Below are 14,138 nucleotides of genomic sequence, written 5' to 3'. Positions count from 1 at the left end.
AAATAATGTCCCACATAGCAGACAGACTCGGCCCGAATGTGGCCTCAGAATGGCACTGCTGGCGCACTGCTGGCACTGGCATGCAACAAGTCAGCCGAGTGTGGGCCATGTGCGGCAGTGATGGTACTGGATCCATGACGGCAAACAATAATTGGGCCGATTGTGGATGGAGGTGTTGGACCAATTGTTGATATTAGGTCTGTGGCCCAGATCAGTCTAGCGATTGTAGGCCACATTTGACATTGTGTAATTCACAATTATTGCACGGTTACATTTAAACATGTTTTACCTTGTACATTTTGGCAACAGGTTACAGGCAGATTTGGTTAACTCCGCTCAGCCTGTTCTACTAAAATGTTGAAATATCAAGTAAAGCAGCACTCTGTCTATTCAAAGTACTTCAGGCAGATTATTTTTAAAGGGACCTGGCCTTAAAAAACTCTTGCACATATTTTTGTCTATTTAATGCTTTGTCATACAACTAATTATTTTCGTAGGTTACATAGATTGTGGTTTTAATAGAAAAGGCTATTGGTTCATGATGGTATTTTAATGGAAACCTTAAGAATTTTTTTAGGTTCTATTGTTTTTCAGCAGGGAACAAGCTTGCAGTATAGCAGTGTGCTGAGCTATATTTAAGGTATCAGTTACAGAATAGGTTAATAAGGTATCAGTGAAGTGAAATATCATAATCAAAATAATTTCAAAATGAGTTAACGATTTAAATAAAGAGAAAAGTTTTTATTATGTTTTCACATTTTATTGTACTTTTTAGTTTTATGGCCTAAATCAAAATAAACCAACACTTGAAAATAAATCTAATTTTGGAGCAAATATATAAATAGCAAATATATAAGTATATTTGTGAAATGCACATAACAATGAATAATACGCCCACAAAAATATGTTTAATAGCAAAAAAAATTTTTACTTTGTAAAACAAACATTGAGCCAGTAAAAAAATATGCTAACACAATGTAAACACAAACTGCAAGACTTTGAAAAGGTAAAAGTGATGTTGTGAAAGACAAATAGAAAACAGCAGCTCATGACAAAACATTTAATTTATTGATAGACATGTGTGACTTTAAATTCAAACTCCACAAACTGTCACAGGTTCTCGGTTTAGCTTAATGAAATGGTAGTAGTCAGTCTTTCAGGGAACATCAAAGAAGTCAGTGTAATGAACTGTAGGCCAACATCTGAGCTCTTGATATCTTCAGCTGGGTCTCACAGAAAAAAAAGACCTGCAAGAAAAATCAAACAATTCATACCCATTACAAATCCATTCACTCACAAACTCATGTGGCAATAATATTCAATTTATTGTACAACAACACAACAATTCTCTTTGTAAAATATTCCACCTGAATAAAATATCCAATCAGTGTGTATGGAACAAAACTGAACAACTAGTTGTTTATGACATCACGGTACACATGGGACATCTGGTAACATTAGCTTCTAATAGTTTGAATTCCAATAGTTCCTGTAGTCACATATTGTTTTTCAGCAGCCATGTTAACAGATTAGAACATTTATACACAGCACATGTGCTAAAAAAACTTTTGAAACACACAACCGTGTCAGAGGGTTGTTGGCCAAACAACATTAGCATTTGAAGGATTTTTAATATCTTCCTCACCTACAGTGGTACAGGAAAAGCACGGCATGCAAAGCAAGTGCACCACAACACTCTGATAAAGGGGATGTTCAGACACAACCTGAAACCATTAAAGATTAGATAAGAACAATAATGTTTTTTACATTCAATCACAGTCTGAAATTATAAGAATTCAACAACACTCAAAAGACATATGTTAAGCACAACAGTGACTGCCTCCGTTTATAGCAGTCTGTACATTTAATTACAGTGAATATAAAGTTCAACTAATGAACGCTTAAATAACTTTCAGATCTAGATATAACATACTGTTTACATCATTTGTCTCTGTTCTAATTATTTTTTGTTCTTATTTAATTTACTTACTTTTTGCTGCTTTTTAACAAATAAACGTTTTATTTACATATATGAGCTCATGTGTTGTTGTAAGTTTTAGTAAGATTTAGTAATTGTTTGCTATTTGCTGTAATAAACCATCGCATCTACCTCGAGCCTTGAAATAGCCAAACGCCTATCTTAAATTATGCTTTACACTTTATCGATGCTGCATGTGGCCTTTCAACATTTTCCACATCAGACAGACCGTGTGCTATCACGACAATAAATTACAAGATTATAATGCAAGAACGTTTCAAAACCCAGAACAGTATAAGAACAACAAGTTGGTTCTTATTTTATATTTTAGTATAAGGAACTGTGTAAACTCAAAACACATTGCTTACCTCAGACGAATCGGTGGCGGTTGGCAATTAAATCAAATGTGCAGTCTATGCGCGTGCGCAGAACTCCGACTCCTCCCACCAAGTTTTCAACCAGTTTGCATCTGGATCAGTTCATCCATTGGCTGGTTAATTGTTTTGGCGCGATTTACATGATCACGACAGCTTCTCGCGTCATCTGATTGGTTGATTTGAGTCAGGTTCACGGGATACTTTGGATTCGAAAACTATATTCCCGCCCAGGATTCTTCTCGTCTCTTCTTCAACGGCTGTTTTTAGGTAAGTGTGGTCGGTGCTGTTGTTGTTAATTGGAACAATTTTCTTAAACGAGTAATTTTATCTGAATCCTCCGTGTATTTTCAGAGCCAGAGTGTGTTATTTAGTGGGGTTTGAAGCAAAATTATTTGAGTAACGTAGGTTGACTGAGGATTTCTTAGAGGGTTTTGCATCTGATATTTTAATATGCAACAGGATCAATGTTTTTCTATTATTTATGCTTACAAATATTAAGATAATCAGCCTGCATAGGGGCATTTGGAACAACTAAATGTATTGATTTAAAACGTTTAACCTTTGTTTTACTATATAGTTTAAAAATGTATTACTTGTTTGTCAGGATTTATACAATATAATCATGATACATATTCATTTAAAAATGTGTTCACATGAAATAACACATACAATAATTTCAAAATGTATCTGATTATAAATGTATAAATCTCTTAATTTGTAACTGCTCAAGTGTCTGCATGTTATATACAAGTGAATGGCACTCATTAATGTCCTTTATTGTTTTAGACATCACTAATTAGGGATCCTTAAACACATTATATTCTGGAATGGCTAAACTGTTAATGAAAATCTACTTCTTAGATAATATGAGCTTTAAAATTTGTTTCCATCTTTATGATATACATCTTTGACATGGGATTATTCACTTAATATTTGCCCTAATTTTTGAATTAATTTGGCAGAAGTCCTCCAATCCACCATCAGCGAGACCGAACTCCTCCAGTCCAGCTACAGATAAGCTGCTGACCCATTTCAGAGGAGAAACATTGGCCATGACCCAAAAGGACCACTAAATCCTCAACTTTTTCTTGACACTTGTAAGTGTATATTTATATCTCTAAAAAATATCTTTAATAAATATGAGATTGTGTGCTTGGTTTTATATGGATTTTAATAAGTTTTCAATGAAAAACTTATTTGCAGCTCTTCTGCTTAATATCATCAATAATCAAGAGCACTGTGCTCTGTACTCATTGTGTATAAATTACATTAATCCTTTAAATTGTTTTTGTAAAACAACATGTGACCCTGCCTTTGAAAACCCAGCTGAAGTTGTTTTGGACCTAAAATCATAACATAATGTACATAACATTATGTGAAAATATAATGTTGATACATTAAATATTGACTGACTATGGCCATGTCAAAGATCTAAATCATATTGAAATGAATGACTGAAATCACACTTTGATACTCATTCTCTCAGAATTAGATTTCACAGACAGGGTCACAAATTGTAATGGACATTTAAAATGAAAGTTCTGTCTGATTTACTCACCCTCTAGTTGTTTCAAACATGTATAAATGTCTTTATTCGGTGAACACAAAGAGAGATATTTTGGAATAATGTTAACAACTAACAGTTCTGAAGCACCGTAGTAGGAAAAACATTTCATTTTTTGGTTCTGTTGAACACAAAAGAAGATATTTTGAGTAATGTAGGAAAACAAACAGTTCTGGGGAACTTTTGATTACATTTTACATTTTTCCTACTATGTCTGTCAATGGTGCTTCAGAACAGCTGGTTGCTAACATTATTCCAAAATATCTCTCTTTCTGTTCAACAGAACAAAGAAATGTATACATGCTTGGAACAACTACAGGCGGATTAATCCCTCTAATTATTTCTTAAGATTAAATAATGCTGTTTATAGGTTATGTTCATTTTAATTTTTATCTAAAAAAGTACATTAGGGATTGTTTAAAGTATTTAAATAATATGAATAAAAAATTGTTACACCTTTTATTGCATTTACTTAATGTGCATTATCCGTTATTTTATTTACACCATAGTTTCCACACTTAAACATTTTTTAAACGATGAACTGATTTTTTTTTTTTAAATTACCAAAACTATATTTAATAATTATGTATGTCTTTCAGCTGCGGTGAGAAAAATTCCCTAACAAAAAAAACGGTCATATCCAGAGATGGCTTCAGCTTGCTCCGGATTGGGATGGAGGAAGAAGAGAACGGCTGAAGAGAAAGGAGATGATAAATAGCTGTGCCTCTCATTTAGAGCCTCAATAGCTTATGCGTGCGAACACATACGAAATACATTCATTTCCTTTTCATGTGCACACACGCAGTTATGTGTTATGTTGTTTATAAAGTTTAATTTTGTCTTTCTTTGGTTTATAACGTTTTCATTTAGTCCGTATTCGGTTTCATTTTTTCAAGTGTTAAGGTACTGTTCATTTAAAGTCTAAAGGTTTCCGTTTTACATAAAAATATGTTCAACACAATGTGTTCACTTTATTTTTATTTGTAAATAAAAAATGTTTATTGAAAAACAATTCAGGTATTGGAAGTTATTTTTTCACATGATTTTGGCAATCATAGGCTGTACTATGGCTAAATTTGGGGGTCTCTTTTTAAAAGCCGGCATTGATCTGGTTTACTTCTGGCTACGATACGGCACCCAGTATTAAAACCTACTCTGGGCCAGTTCAGGGCCAGTTATGGCTTATTAATTGGCGGAGGCTCGGACCAGTTGCGGCCCATATCTGGTCATGGTCTGTAATTTGGATCTGGGCCACCCTAGGGCCGTCATTCAATGTTGTATGTGGGCCGAGGGAAAAGTATTGGTGTGGGCCGGAGCTGGGCCAACACAAAATTGTTATGTGGGGTATAGTTATTCAATAAAAAAATGGAAACAGTTTGCACCTTCAAACTTCTTACACCGCTGGAATGATCCTTCTGTCTCATCTTCAGACACGTCTCTTTCATCAACACCTGACCCAATTATACAAAATTCAATTTAAGTGATTTCAACGATTAGAGATGGAAGGAACGAAGTATGGCTCTTATGTAAGTCTAAACATTGTGAACCTTTGCAAAATCAATAAAGTGACGTGGTGATCCACATCATAATGCAGATGAAAAGCTTGAAGGATTTTAAAGGCAGATGGTGAAAATGAAGAGTGTTGTGGACATCATGGATCACTGCAGCAGGTGTCTGATGGTGAGAGTTCTCATTTTATTTTCATATATGACGGCAGAACAAGTCATTCAACACAAGATGTTTTACACAAATAAACACAATTCTTGCGTCTTTCTTAGTCAATCCATGTCTTCTTCTCTACACTCTTCAAAATGTTGGGTTATTTTCAACTCAGTGTTGGGTCAAAACAGTGTTCCCACATCAGCAGTGTCATAGCAGAGCACACAGAGGTGTAGTTCATCACATGACTTCAGACATACTGACAGACAAAAAGACTCACTGCTCTGTTCTTCAGCCTGTTACACAGAAACTCATCCATATCAGCCAACTCTATTCTCTGATTTCACAGCCACGATCTACATGTGCATCCTCCCTCACATCCTAAAGGGGCGGAGCTTAGATATAAGGGGTGAGAGCGTCACATTATGTTTTATGTGTTGTTTGAGTGTCCAAATATCTTAGTGTTCATCGAACTACAGCTTTGAAACAACCTGAGTAAATGATGACAGAATTTCCAATCTTTTGCTAAACTATCCCTTTAAAGCATGGTAACCTCAACGTAACCATTGCTTGTAAACCCATAATGAAAACAAAACATTTTGAGTATGATAAAAGCAAGATGAATGGTTGTATGTGTTCACACAGGTGATGTGACGCTATAGTAAAAGTGTACATCAGAGTGGATTCGTGACGGTTTTGCAGGTGAAACATGTAGTGTATGAGAAGGCTCGTGAGCAGCACGTCAGCTGATAAAACATGTATGAGCATTTTACACACGACATTCATGTAAGGTCAAGCAGATGACTTCTTCATGTGACGGATGCGTTCTTCAGCTTGAAAAGATCATGAAAACAGGCTGAAATCCGTTGTCTCGAGTGCTTGCCGCGGGATTACAGAACCCAATCTCATTCCTCTGACTCGTCGTCTAACAAGAGCTCAGAGTTGTGATGTAATGGTGGACTGTAGTCTGTTCTGGCAGATCTCATACCTTCATCTCTCTGTTCAGTGGAATAAAATGACTCTTTAAAATCTTTTTAAAAGCCAGAGAAACCTGTCAGCCAGATGTTTTTCCTGTAAGGAACAAAGTACACGGTGAGGTAAGCGATTTGACCGAGAAAATACATTCTCAGAAAGAAATGAATCATGGACATGGACTTTCCACGGGCAGAAAGCTTTTGTTTTCAGTGCCAGTGATAGATGTTGCTGTTGATTCAGTGGTGTTCGGCGCTCACTACAGTCCAGACGGACATCACACCTCAGTTGTGATTAAAATCATGTCTCGGTACAGTAAAACATCTGACAGCATATGAAATAAAGAGGTTTTACAGTTTGCATCATATATGCACACAATTATTTCTGTAGGCGTGAAATCCTAAAATGGCTGACATATCCCGAAACAAAGCCGTGTGTGAGATAACGTCAAACACCACCTGATTTTCCCACTCCAGTTTAATGCTTTTATATTTCACCAAAACTGGCCAAACGTTCTGCTGCTTTTCATAAAATTGTCAACAAATTCTGAGAACTTTCTTCATCTGAGCAATCTGGTGCTTTTCAAAGGGTTTTTAGGCAACGTTCAGTGTATACTGTGTAGTGAGCGAGTACGTCCATACGACCGTCTCCATGCATCTGTGTTGTCATTAGGACCGTTTACATTTCCAGCGTACAGTACCTCATTGCGAGCTGATGGCATATGGAAAGAATGGGACATAATTGGAGCTTTCAAGCATGCAGTGTCTTTGGTGGGGCTGCATCATGTGTTTCTACCCTGCACATGGTTCACTGTAAATGGTGTAAAAGTTCCCCGAGGAGCCTCTAGGGCCAGAGTTGAAAATGCCACAGTCATTCGTCACCAGTGGAAGTTCACTTTACAAGCCAGTGGAATGAGAGCATCTTGGCCGGCTGCAGAATCAGTCCGGGACAATAGACTCACGCCCTTCACTCGCTAAATACATCCCCGCCCGTGCCATCCCTATCGCCTCTGTGTGGTTTTTCTGTTGATCTTCTTGGAGAGTGCGTCACGAGCAGATCAATGACTTGCAGGAGATGTTCGGGAGCGAGGCTTGCGAAAGCGCTACAAGTGCTGAGAATTGGGTGGTCTGTCCTTCAGCACGACATTCGGAGGGGGAGACGTACGGCCGTATCGCTTTCAAAGACTGAAACTCGACGCCCGCTGCCTTTTTCTAGACCTTACGTTTGACAAAGGCACCTGTTGTTTGACTCAGTTTCCACAGATTCGAATAGATTTGATTTTCATTTATATTTCTGAACGCGCCATCGAGAGACTCAACCTCATTTAACATCAACCGAAGTGAGACTGGACACGAGCAACAGAATGATGTCCATGTTGTAGACTCTGACAATATAATGATACATGTATTATTCATTTATTTGAAATGAAAACAGATGATGAAGTTGTCACACTTTTTATTGTGTTGTCTCAAGATGAGCAGAAGCTGTGGTGAAAGAAGTGTGTTCTGGACATGATGATGATGAGCTACACATCACAACACTCATTGCCTTCAACTAAATGATCAGTTAGTAGTCAAACTGATGACCCAATCTGACTGAGAAGTCTTCATTAAGATACATGTTAGATTATTTTGCTTTTCAACTGTGGAAAAGTTTGCATTGAAACACCCAATGACGTTCAAGGACACATGGCCTTATAGGGTGTGTTAACAAGGTCATTTGTTTAACAGCATTAAACACACCAAAAACCATTTAAAAGGACAAATTACAATTAAAATAATGAAGAATGATTTGTGCTTTTACCCAGGACCAGTTCTGGCTGGCTGGACTGAGGGGGTCAATCAGATATTCTGGTTGGGCACTGGTTTTCTAGTAATATAATCAATCATTTTCACAGTTTTCTCTCATTAAATCGATTGAATAAGAAGAGGCTAAACTCTCCAAGTCTGTCAGAAGACGTTTCGTTTAAATAAGCATTTTTTAATCACGCTCCTACATTTACTGTCATCAACATCAGATATTTCACACCGGTCAGAGTGTTATTTGAGGAACGTATACTATCTGTGGAGAGCATTTACTCAACGAGCTAATCTCATTTTTGAACTCTTCTCATTACCTTACATAATTTACTTCACACAGTCATATCAAAATGACAGCGTCACATCTCACGTATTTCACAAGATCATTGAGATGACTAGTGTGGCCTTGAATCATTCACAACATTTAAATGTTCCATTGAAACAACTGATGACAACATAAACACTTTTCTTGCACTGCACTGTCGATTCAGACTGAAACTTATACCGTACATTCACAACTTGGGTCAAATATGGGTTCTGTTTTCATGACATTACAGTGGCAGAGTAGTTTTGGTGTTTTGGGGATTTCTCCACGGTCCTTTTCTTTATGTAAGAGTTTTCTGATGGAAGAAACATGATTTCAGCTCGGCCTGTGCGTCTGCCCCGGCTTTGGTTATGTAATGTCCATCACAACACAACACAATTAAGAGCGACTAACTGAGGCTGAAGATAGACAAGAGCAGAGGAGAGTCAGAGAGGAGTAACACGATCAGTCCAAGTCTCTCTTCACTACGGATGGTTTAGAAATAACAGAGGATGGCCTTTGTTTAACTGCCAAAGTGATTTATAGAATCCTGGAGAAATGTTCCTGTTCCCGTGTTTAAAAGACTCGGATGAAGATGAGTCCCCAGATAAGATTCCTCAAGTGAACTTCATGGAATGTCGTCTGGATATTATGGGACAGAGTCGATTGTCTCTGAATTGAAGAACTGGACAGTAATCTCACATTGGCAGAGTTCGGGCTCACCGGAGGAGACTACCTGGATCGAATCTTGTCAGACTGCAACCTAAAACGAAGCGTGCGTAGATCTCCACATTAAACCTTTCTAGGAATATTTCCATGATTTAAGCCGTGTTGATGACAAAAACATTAAATGACATCTGATGACCTCGGTGTGCCTTTTAACGCAGAAAAACGCAAAGAAGAAACATGGCGTGATTAAACTGCCATGATGAGAGATTAATTTTCCATCATTTGCCAGGCAATGATGTGTTCTATAATTAATATTCCATTTGCCTTTTGTCTGGGTTTACGTGAATGCAGGATATTCCAGTCATCTGTCTATAAATATCTCTTTCCATGTGTGTACGGAGCTCTCATCAGTGTTTATATGCCGACAGCAGCCTTTCATGTGGCCCTGGACGCAGTTTTGAGATTCTGGCCGTCTCTGAAATGAGTGGAGTTTAATGGAGCGGAACGCCCCCGCCCCTCCTGGGCTGCCATTTTTCCACCTGTTCTCTGTTTGTTTCTTCATCCATTCTGCAAAACATATTGTGTCTGCAAACCAAGATTCTGCTTTCAGGTTTGGTGATGCCAACACAAATGAGAAGGCACAGAGCAGGATTCTTCACACGCACTCCTGTAGCTCATAGCTGTGGCTTCACAGCTGTTTCAGAGAGAAGTTATAAATTAATCGTCCTGCGTTACAAAGTACACAACTGGATCTGCCAGCCACCGCTGTGAGACCGCTGACAGCCGTCTCTAATGCTCACCCGTCCAAGAACGCTGACCTGACGCATGAAAAAGAGGAATGTTTTTTATGGCCCACGTGTATTTTTAGTAGAAGCGTGCACTTGTCAGCGTGTGAGTTTCACACCAAAGATATTAATGATGTCCTGGTGTAGTCTGAAACGAGTGCTAGATTTAGTGTGCCGCAGACACTCATCGATGCTCTACTGTGGTGTAAGTGGCTCTGACAGAGAGACGGTGTCGGAATAAAATGATAAAAACCTCTTTCTGCCAAGTGCTTGGGAGGTGTTCCTCGTTTTCTTGGTCATAGTAACGGTTATCAACAATTGTGGTCAAACTAGACTTTCCATTCCATTGACTTCCGTTCATACGCATGGTAGACCAGAAACGCAAACTCTTGTGAAAAAAAATTGCATTCCGCTGCTTTCCAAAGGTCAGGTTTGGTGACCTGCAAATTCATATAATGTGTGACCATCATAAGATCCTCACATGCTAATTGAATTTTTGGTTATCTGAATGTGCTCGTCCCAAACTTTGCTACTAAACATTGTTTTACATTCAGAGTGTCTATCGCAGTAACTGAGAGGAGCTCCTCTCACTGAATAAAGACTTTCTTACTCAGTATGTTTTTCTTGTTTTCCAATACAAATGCCAAAAAATTCTTGAATCAAGATGTATTGCTACCCTAATAAGGTATGAAAAATAATCATGAATTTAATTGGCAGACTTTTTTGGTTGCTTTAAGTAAAAATTCACTGAGATTTCATATTTTTTGTCTAAAAACAAGACTTCCTTAGAAAATGCATCTTTGATTCAAGACTTTTTAGACATTTGTACTGGAAAACAAGACAAACATACTAAGAAAGTCATTTTTTGCAGTGCTGACTTCACTCCTACTGCTACAGTCACTCATCATTCGCATGAAGCTTAACTTTTCTTCATTTAGTTGTGTCACTGGACATGCCCACTTTCGGTTGTCCATGGTCACTGTCACTTGTGGTCCCGGAAGTTTCTAAGCTACCATTGAAATGAGTGAGATCGCTAAACTAGGCTATGATAAACCAGTTTAAACCTGTGAAGCCGTTTTTTGATAGTGTAAGCTGTTGCATCGCTAGAAAATGAGCAGTTTGGATTGATTTTACATGATTGTGTTGGTAGGCCAATTCTATTCACTTATTGACGTTTCCATTTTCTTATTCTGTAACCTATAATCGCTCATGTTATATACTGTATATGGAATGGAAATGTCAATAATCGATTATCTGTGGATGGACCGCGATGTCAATGCAGTTTAATTTATCTAGACTTCTTTCGCAGTGCCGGCAATTTTCCACAATTACAAATTCTCCTGAACACATGAGATGAAAATTGCTCAAGGTGATTTTTCACTTAAACACATGTTTACACATTTTGGATAAAAGCATAGGTAATGGAAGTAAATGCCCTTAGTAGGAATCTCAGATAACCGGCTAAGCAGAGTTTCTGTGAACAATTTTTCCAGAAAGTGTGTTTCTTTATGTGATGAACTGAGCTCACTTCTCTCAGGGGTGCTGTAGTACTATCATCTGTGGATCATCTGCCGCAACTTTGCAGAGAAAAATGTCCTCAAGTGCCCATAGCAGGTGTCTGAACTTTCCACCTCGGGTTAACATCACACAACCTCTAGAAGTCTCCTGCTTTTCCGTTGTTTTATTGGAAGCCCATGGTGGTGTTTTCCATCCCAGTTGCTGGAGTGCGTAACAGCCGTTATTCGAGAGAAGTCTCTTGTTTTCTTGACGCGCTCACTTCAGCTCATGCCGTGCACAGCCAATGAGTTCATTTACAAGAGAGGAAAGAGTTTATTCCAGAGGAGACAGACACAGTGTGCTATTCCACTAAATCAGCCGATCAACGGCGTCCTGCGTGTGATCGGGACAGTGTCCAGGTCTTGTTTATGGATGAGTGACACCAGGAGTTTGTGGTCTGTCAGAAGTCTGGAACAACCTGAGCCAAAACATTTCTTGAAATGTTCCCAGGCCCACACATGTGTGTTGTGTTTGTGCATACCTGCTCTACACACATCTGTCAGTGGTCTGGAGTCGTCTGCAGCGGTGCACAGGTCCGACAGCATCAGCTCACAGGGCGATGAGTGAGCCACTCTTTCAAAAGATTCTCCTTTCCAGACGTCCTGGGTGCGTGTGATTATTTCCCGACATCACAACTTCAGTCAAACTCGTGTTTGTATGTTGACTTTCAGAGGAGGAAGAAGTCGAGAACCACCTGTTTGTCAGCCACATGGCACAGCGTTGCCCATTACTGATCACTAACACCTCATCCAGCAGTTCATTATCTGAACACTTCTCCATCCAACTCCTTTATCATCTTCCAGTGAGAGATTTCTTCTGGACTCGTCCAACAGCAGATGCTTGAAACAGTCTCTAGCACATGATGTAATAAATACTGTATGTGCTGATTTTGAGATGGAGCTCAGTTATCTTGGAGGAAATCTTCTCCACTGTTGGAGGTTCTTCTTGTTTTACAGCCTGGTGTCATCTTTTAAGGTTGAGAATTGTTGAAGTTCTTTATTGAAACAATCTGGACCACAACAACAGCCCCGAGAGTTTAATGGCCGTCATTTGTAACCTTTCCGTGCCTTAAGTCCACGTCTGCTCTTGCTCTCTCTCTCTCTCTCTCTGGTTTGAATCTCAAAGGAAGCTTTGTTTTCACTCCCAGTTTAGTTATTCATTTACTTCCTCTCCTCCGAGACCTTGGATTGATTTTATGTGATGTAACTTGGGGTTTACCTCGATCACATCTAACTTTTGGCTGTGAAAGATTGCAAAGCCTATGATGTCAGTAATTGTAAGTAATGTACATGCGGTTTTATTCCTGCTTCACCGAGTTAAGGATGGAATGTTTTTTTTAGGTAACAGGAGCAGTGTTGGATAACCTGATCTATTGACTCTGCTTGGGTGGCTTAATGGTCACATGATTTCTCATGAGATATGACCAGAATCACTGCCTATTTACATCAAGTTCCACATTAGCCTCACACTGTATAAAACCCTCCTTTAACTTATTCTTTACAAGATTTATAGTATGGTGCATATTACACAACTTTCAGACCTGGTGTCCGTCTTAGTGGGCAGAATTGGTAGCAGTAGTTAATTGGTCCTGCTCTTTTGGCACACATTGAGAGAAAAGTCTGGTTTCAGCTCATTCTTCTATTATTTTATGGTGATAATAATTTAGCTTTTATTGAAATGTCACTTGTATTCAGATGAACCTGATATGAATGTATTTTTACCAGACTTATATTTCATACTTACATGGTCAATATACAATGAATCAATGAGATGCAATTTCATTTTGACATCAAGAACAGTTGTTCCTCTGGATGCTTATATTTGAGTTTGTGTATTGTTGTATTGAACTGCTCAGGCAATCCCCTTCATGAACTCTTGTTGAAATTGTTTTACAAGGTCCATTTAGAGTTTCACTGTTGAAAAGTTTATCATGTAATATGTTTGCATAAGTTTACATTTGGCATGGGGGCGATCACGCTTTGATTTCAAAGGGTTTGATTCATTATCCAACTCACACCATTATGATGTACCTCGATGTACGATGAAACACTTTTCACATACACTGTGAACGACAGTATGATGTAGTGAGAATGTGAGTGTTTATTGTTTGGAGTGGATCCACACATCTATAAACATGACAATGAGTCTGTAGTTGTGTTTAAGAGTGATGAAGCTCTATATTGGCAGACACGGACACATAAATTCAAAGTGATGTTGAGTGAGGCACGAGCTGCATGTCTCTTGGATTAAATGGCAGATAAAACATGAAAGACAGAGCAGAGCAGATGTTAGAGAGCGAGTAGTTCTGAGCGTTGTGTGAATCCTCCCTGAACGTTTCCTATCATATCAGAAATGATCATTGAAGAATCAAGCACAAGTTCACGAGTTTGCCTATGCAGATAATAGAGTAGGTTTGTGGGTATGCGTATTTGGCGTGCTTTTGAGGAGAGGGCTCCGAGCTCGTTCATTCTTAC

The 14,138-nt window shown here is 38.4% G+C and overlaps 2 long non-coding RNA genes across 2 annotated transcripts; one reads left to right on the top strand and one right to left on the bottom strand.

The window, feature by feature from the left end:
* Positions 1 to 962: 962 nt before the first annotated feature.
* LOC130438224 (uncharacterized) lies at positions 963 to 2,474 on the bottom strand. Its single transcript, XR_008909286.1, has 3 exons — positions 2,347 to 2,474; positions 1,646 to 1,724; positions 963 to 1,247 (listed from the first exon to the last, which is right to left on the bottom strand). It is a non-coding gene; the product is annotated as an uncharacterized LOC130438224 (long non-coding RNA).
* Positions 2,475 to 2,650: 176 nt separating this feature from the next.
* Positions 2,651 to 4,931, top strand: LOC130438225 (uncharacterized). The gene is made up of 3 exons (XR_008909287.1): positions 2,651 to 2,756; positions 3,318 to 3,452; positions 4,519 to 4,931. It is a non-coding gene; the product is annotated as an uncharacterized LOC130438225 (long non-coding RNA).
* Positions 4,932 to 14,138: the final 9,207 nt, after the last annotated feature.

The sequence above is a fragment of the Triplophysa dalaica genome, chromosome 16 (genome assembly GCF_015846415.1).
Source record: "Triplophysa dalaica isolate WHDGS20190420 chromosome 16, ASM1584641v1, whole genome shotgun sequence".
NCBI lineage: Eukaryota > Metazoa > Chordata > Actinopteri > Cypriniformes > Nemacheilidae > Triplophysa > Triplophysa dalaica.
Note: the sequence above shows the minus strand (reverse complement) of the source record. Positions and strands in the feature narration are given on the sequence as shown.